We start from the raw sequence: 7,670 nt of genomic DNA, 5'->3' as shown, positions 1-7,670 counted from the left end.
GTGTGTGTAAGAATGTGTGTGTCCCGTGTGTGTGTGTGTGTGTGTGTGTGTGTGTGTGTGTGTCCCGTGTGTGTGTAGTAAAGGACAACTATTTGGAGTTGGTTTTTTTTTCCATCGTTTGGTAATGAAGATCTTAGGCTGTCAGGCTTGGTGGCAAGTGACTTTAGCTGCTGAGAGAGTCTGTCAGCCTCCACCACTGGGTTATGTTTTTCACCTTTTAAGTTCAATTTTACATAAAATGTTTCTTTTTATTTAATTGTGCTTTAATCTCCATCTTTAAAAAGTTCTTAACTATATCACACCTAAATCTAATGAATCCAATATGTAGATTTCTGGGATTGGAAGGCTGATATCTGTTTTCTCTGCTTGCGGTAAAGTGGGCCACCCATTGTCCAAGATTTTCCACAGGAGTGTCAGTAGTTATCTAAAAGTGTAGCAGTGTTGAATCTTATATACACAGCTGTTCATTACGCACACACATCTATGATAAAGTTTGATTTATAAATTAGACATGGTAAGGTATTAATAGATTTGCAATACTGAAATAATAATGAAAAATAATGAAATAGCACAATTAAACAATTTTCTGTAACTAAAGATGCTTAAACCTCAGAAGCCCTTTTTTATTTCTGTAATTTTATATTGAATACTTTAGGAAATAGTTGAATGTGGGGCACTGAAACCTTAGAAATCAAAACATCAGATAAAAGAGAGGGAACTAATGTATTTCTCTTTCTCTTCTGCCCTCTTCCTTCCTTTCTGTCTACCTTGGCTGCTCTTTACCTTTCTTCTGGGCCTCCTTATCTCCCTGTATCTGTATTTACATCTTCTGCCTCCATAGGATCCCAGCCACATCAAAACTCTACCTGCAGAAGTTCCTTTAGGTCAAGTCTGAGGATGGATTCTTTTAAAGAAGCTATGTCTTCACTTATTTTCTTTGTGAATTCTTGCTAACACAAAGCCACTTTAAAGATGGCTGAATTTTGAAACTACTGGACAATAAAAATTTTATCTGCAAACACTGGCTTCATAACATTAAATTTACAGTATTGTATTTTCCTGTCCACCCAGGACATGTTTTTCTTATTCTACCAATTGCACAAAGGAGAGGAAATGTTGGGAATAGACAAGAAGGGGTATTGGTTTATCAGCTTCTGCAAGAAATATCCAGTTATACTTTTACCTATCATTTCTTACAGACACATAAACATAAATCGTCACTATAACCATAAAGTGCAAAATTCCTTCTTTAAGAAGACTTTAAAATTAATGGAATACTTAATATTTCATAATAAAGAATATGTAAAGTTTTCATGTCTATGAGAATTTAGTTGCAAAGACTCTTTCAAGCAGTAGTTACAGTAGTTACAGATATAATGAAACAGTATCTTCTGAGTTCAGAGACAAATGCTTAAGAATGCAATAAAGTGGCCAGGAAAATTATTTAAATATTCATCCAGTAACATTATTTGCTCATTGCATTATAAACACATATATCTATATATTCCATATATAATAAAAATTGGGATAGATTTAACTTATTGGGAAAATGTAACATTTCAAGGAAATGAGTTAGATCTTTGGGAGAAGCCAACACAGAACCCCAACATAAACTAAGGTCCTTTCTACTGTGTTTTATGGTATTCAGGGACACAGAAGACAGAGCATCATCCAACTGGTTTATTTTATTAAAATCTTTGTTAGAAATAGCCATATTTTGAGATATTAATTATTCACTCTTATTCTACATATAAACTAATATTCAAATTGATAAGCATTGAGTTGTCTTTAGCTTTTGTTTGCTTGTTTTAAGAGTTGCTGTTAGTGTTTCTGATGGTATATATATAAAATTTGTGAAACCCAGTGTGACATAGGTCTTCCTATCTTGACATCAGAACAGATATGATTATCTGTATGAGACCCTCACAATATTTGCTCCACTTGTTCTGTTGGTGCTGAGGGATGAAATAGGCAGTGCATATGTTCAATGGGTTCTTTTACTCCAAAGTATATGTAAGCTATTAGCATGGGCTGTTGGAGAGAGACACTTCTTCCTTGTTGTTTCTGCCTATAAGTTGATCATATCATTAAATTCATGAGTTCCTCAAGGTTAGCCTTGGGTAGAGTTATCATTTTAGTATGTCCTCATTTTATTATGTACAGTGGAAAGATGCTTACTTTTGCCTCCTTTTTAAAGAAAATACAAATAGAGGGTATGGTATCATATTAATGTGTGGTGTGCATGCATGCTTGAGAGAGAGAGAGAGAGAGAGAGAGAGAGAGAGAGAGAGAGAGAGAGAGAGTGTGTGCGTGCGCGTGCTCAACTTTGGTCAAATGGACTAAAGATTTTATAAACTGGATGTATCCATTTACAGCTTCACAAGTTCTGTGAGAATTCCTGTTCGTCTACAAATCCAGATGTTTTAAAATTAATTTTGAGGTTTTAGTACATGTTCATCATGTTCATTACATATCATTTAGCTTTAGTGATGAGTGTCCTGACATTTTAGAGAGGTTAGAATTGTGGATCATTACTGTTATCATTTTTTGAAGTATTTATTAAAAATATTTGCCCATATTTCTGGGTGCAGTCCTTATTAATTAATTAATTAGTCAGTTTTAAATGATTAAAGCTTTTTCTCTCTCATTTTCTCTCTCTCTGTCTCCCACAGAGCCCTTATTATGAAATCTAGACATCCCATGTTTAATGTTTTTCTTTAGAAGTAATCATATTAAAATATGTAGTATAACTGAGGTCATTTAACATTCACAGTAAAAGAGAGTCTTCTCAGTTGTAGTTTAAATATGACAACACTATATTATATAGTCATAGAAGTCCAAATTTATGATGTAGAGTCTGTTCCCTCAGGGGAATTTTCATCACACCTGTGCTTTGACAATCGCAAGACAGGAAGAAGAAATAGCTGAAACAAAACAGGAGGCCAAACTTTCCTAGGAGAAGCCTTCCATGGAGCAAACATTATATATGTTAACATTTATGTCAATAAATATCAATGCAGTATATGATAAGTGAAACATAACATTAAATAAATATAAGATAGAAATTGAAAAATAGCATTATAATTATTTAGGTAGTAGTCCCCAAGCACATTAGAGCCTGATTCTTAGAACCTAATTCTTTGCTAAAACTAAGTTTGAAGATGTGATGGGCAGTCCTGGCACACGGAATGCAGCATGCATTACCTGGGTGAGAACTACCTTCCCTTAGGTCTCTGAGCTGAGGGAGATTGCACAGGTAGAGGAAGAGGAGAAGAGGAGGCACTGTGGACCCTGACACCAGAATGGCAATAAAGTAATTGCCTATCAAAAAACGCTGCAGTGACCAAATGCTGTAGGAAAAAAAGGAGTCAGCTCAACCCTTTGATACAGTGTGGCCTTGCCCACACCTTGATTTCATCCCTAGGAGAATAATCGCTGACTCCTGTCTCAGGATAATAAAAACAAAACAAACAAAACCAAAATCAACCTTCTAGATATGAATCGAAGTTTGATATTGTTCTTCATAGCTCAAACAATAAAGCCATGCTAGCGACAACATGATGTTAGCAAATCAATCTTTACAAGGAGAAGCTCTGGAGCAGTGCCCTCCAGCATCCTACAAATGTTCCCTGCCTGCTCCAGGGACTGGCCGCAACTACTTATCAAAGGACTCAACATCCAACTATGACAACCAAAAGAGTTAACTTTGTAGTTGTTTAAAATCTTTGTGGATATGAATTTAAATAATGTGACTTCTGGCTTCATGTTAGAGTGAGGCGTTGGAAGAACAAAGCCCTCTTTGCTTTTCCTTTTATGTTGGTGTGATCCAAACAACCCATAACTGTTGTTTTACTTTATTTTTAAATAATACCCTCTCAGCTGTTTTTTCCTTAATATTCTGAGGAACTCATTGCTGTCTAATGGGTGATGACTACCCACTCCTCTGAACACTCCAGAGGTACAGAGCACATTCTTCGTAGTCTGTTTTTGAAAAATGTGAAGTACATTCATTTCACATTTTAAAAGGGTGAGCTATATTCATCGTAGGAAAACAATGTGTGACACGTTTATGACTAACTTTCCAGGAGTTCCCACCGTTTAAATGTGTACTGGAATATGAACTAGAATGGACACTTAGATGGCTTTACTTTGCCTTCATCTTCTACACTCTTCAAGCGGGAAAGGCAGCCTGGGAAATGTAGATCAGACTCGCCCTCCCACTTGTCTCTATTAGTAGGTAGAAATGCAGTGTGTTCCTCGGTCTCAGCAAGGATGACTGTAGCCTAGAGTACTCCTGTGGAAGAGAGAAATGTGTTCTTTCATCCTTCTACAAATGCCTTGAAGGCTTGTGAGGGGTCTTTCTTAATGGGCAGCTAAGTGGGGAGAGGAGCTGAGTGAGCACGTTTGTACTCCATGCTGCCCTCTTACCTCCTGCAGTTCTTCCACGATCATTTTGGCATTTGAGAAATTCGTCTCCTTCCAGGCTGAAAACAAAAACTGCCTCTCATTACCTCATATGGAGAAGTTTAGTTCCAGGCCATTGCTCTGCAGCCTTCATATCCTCTCCTGCCCTAGGTCCCTGACTTTTTCTGAGTTCTAATTCCCCCCTTGGAAACTCACTTGCTCAGTCCCCTCTGCATTTAGTTTCCTTCAAGTTAAGTGAATCTAATCCATGCTGTAGTTCTAAAATCTCATAGATGTAGACCACATATATCAGCTCACTTGCCCTTAATCCTGCACTGACCCTAACCATTTTACTCCACATTGAAAGTATGGCAGGAAGTACAAAAGAGAAGCCTCTGTTTAATAACCGTAATATATGGCTGCTTTATATAAGCATTCCATTTACAGAGGACAAATGTGCAGTGTAGTGATAATTTTCTATAGCAAATTCTAAATTAGTCTTTAACCAGAGCCTTCACAGCTGTTAAATTAGCTATTAGATTGAGAATTAAGAGGACAAACTGTTGTACTATGATAACATATATATGTATCCCAATATGGATGATCAACTACTAAATTCTAGATGATTTAACCTGAGAAAACCATAGTAGAAAGTTGACACAAGTATGTCTAAAGGAGCTGAGAATAAATGCTACACAGACTGTGTTCATCCTTTTCTGATGGGTTCGTGTCACATCTTCTTTCCAATAACAACATCCCTTCTAGGGACTACAGCTAAATCCCGTAGACACATTCTACCAAGACAAGAAAATACTGCCAAGCACTTACATGTACTTTGCTCACAAGGGCTTTTGCAACTTCCACACACAGTAAGCAATGAAACATGTATTTGGTTATTCACAGCTCCACAGAGGATAAATTTTAAATAAAGATGATAGCAGAGTTGGTTTTATTTAGAAGTTAAGAGGGACACACATTGTCTAAAAAAATATACCCAAGCTTGAGGTGGTAAACATTCATTTCAGCACTCATTGTCTGAGCACTTTAGTGTCTAGCTTTGCAAAGCCTCGTGTGTGTGTGTGTGTGTGTGTGTGTGTGTGTGTGTGTGTGTGTCTATACTTCACTATACTCATATGTCCTTTATAAATGACACTGGTTGTCAGATTTAGGATGTACTCTAATCCAGGAAGAATCCCAGTTAATGTATGATATCTGAAAACTTATCAAATCAGTCCACATTCTATGGTTCTTTGTATGTATAAATTTTGAGAATTACGTCAATACAGAGCTGTATTTGTTTGTTAAAATCTACAGCAATTGAGATTATTTTAGCTGGGCATAGAATAAAAGCAGTTCTAACAAAGAGCCGGTGCTGTCCTGTTTAAATTGCACATTTAATCTTGTATGGGCAGAGGGAACACTGTGTTCTCAATTTTTCTGATTCTATCAGGGAACATTTCCTAATTGTCATATGTATTTGGGCATTTGGAAACAACTAAATCATGATCCATGTCCTCTAGAGGACTGTGTTTTGAAAGAAGATGACAAGTAAGTATCTGGCTATGGAAGCATGAACAAGACAAATTAATCAGCATGGGTGATGGGATAAAGCAAAAGCCAGCCACCTTTTAAAGAATGACGGAAGTAGGATAATAAAGTATTTCAGATAAGAAATTTGTACAACAGCTAAAACTAGATTTTTTTTGACTGCTGCTTATTGCTAAAATGAAAGTGTTGAGTTCAAATGAACAAAAATGAACTATTTTAATATTGCCTAGTATATTAATCCATTTTATAAGATTAATCAACTTAATGATCAAATTACATTACATTATTTATAAATTGTTTTCTAATTTACCTTAGAATGCAAATCTGATAATATCACATCTGTGCTTAAAGAAAGTTGATAAGGTTACATTGACTAGGAAGTCTATAATTAGTTTGAAATAGACTTTCTCTGTGTTTGTATAAAATTCCACATCTAGTCATTGAGCTACTGGAAATTGATGTCTGCTATTGGGGAAAGTCAGTTTTCTTCAGGATAGTTATCCCTGAGAGGGTGCGCATTTTCCAGTGGGTGGTTATAAGCCCACACACAGACAGGTAGCACTGGGTAGACTCATTCAGCTTACAAAACGAAACACATGAAGTTGGAAAGGAAAATTAGGAGTAGGGCAGGCATGGCAGAGGAGATAATGTGAGTAGATTTGATCAAAGCACATTATATGTATACATGAAATTTTCAAACAATAAAAAACATAATAAAACCCACTTGTATATTGGTTGAGTATGATATGTAGACAAAATGCAACTCAAAGTCTGATTTGAGGATGAAGCGAAGCTTTATTAGAACATAATTAATTACAAAATAAGCTAAATTTTAAATAAATAATATAATTTCTTTCTACTCACCAAGCACTTTTTTTTAATTCTTTTTTTTATTGAGAAAAGGAAAAAATAAACAAGTTTCCACCTCCTCCCAGCCTCCCATTTCCCTCCCCCTCCTCCCACCCTTCGCCTCCTCCCCCCACTCCTCTCCCCCTCCCTCTCCAGTCCAATGGGCAGTCAGGGTTGAGACAGAGACCCACACTGGAGCACTGGACTGAGCTCACCAAGCACTTTTGTTAGCTTCATAATATATCATTTCTCTCTTGCATTTATGCTCCACTAAATCAAACTCTCCATTTCAGAACTCACAGGTGACATTTTTTTTTTTTACATGTGTTCATGCAACCTGTTCTACTTGCCTGGAAAACAGCCCACTTTTCCTACACCTAGAGAACTTTTCTTATCTTGCAACATAGAGCTCCAATATAGTTTTCATTACAAATGATTTTAGCTCTGGAATAGTCTAAATCTTGTTTCTTACTACTCTCTTTATGAATGGGAATTATTTTCCAAAATATCCCCAGACTGTAATGAGTAGACAGGCAGGCAGGCATTGACCACTAATTATATTATATTATTTATATATTATATTAATTATATTTTCATCTTATTAATTAACATTTATATTATATGCAAGAAATATTTTCTGAAGTAACTAATACCAGATATTTATTATGTTAATGTAATTTATGTTCTTAATGAAATATTTTAATTATTTGAGTATGCAAAACTGTTTTATTGGTTAAGGACACATTGTATTATATATAAACATATATATATAGACAGGCAGGCAGGCATGCAGACAGACAGATAGATAAGTAGATAGGTAGGTAGATAGGTAGGTAGGTAGGTAGGTAGGTAGGTAGGTAGGTAGGTAG

The 7,670-nt window shown here is 35.9% G+C and overlaps 1 protein-coding gene across 1 annotated transcript in view; it reads left to right on the top strand.

The window, feature by feature from the left end:
• Cntnap2 (contactin associated protein like 2) overlaps positions 1-7,670 on the top strand; it is a 2,135,903-nt gene that overhangs the window by 807,563 nt on the left and 1,320,670 nt on the right. The window lies entirely within an intron of this gene.

Source organism: Microtus ochrogaster, linkage group LG12 (genome assembly GCF_000317375.1).
Source record: "Microtus ochrogaster isolate Prairie Vole_2 linkage group LG12, MicOch1.0, whole genome shotgun sequence".
In the NCBI taxonomy this organism is placed as follows: Eukaryota; Metazoa; Chordata; class Mammalia; order Rodentia; family Cricetidae; genus Microtus; species Microtus ochrogaster.
Note: the sequence above shows the minus strand (reverse complement) of the source record. Positions and strands in the feature narration are given on the sequence as shown.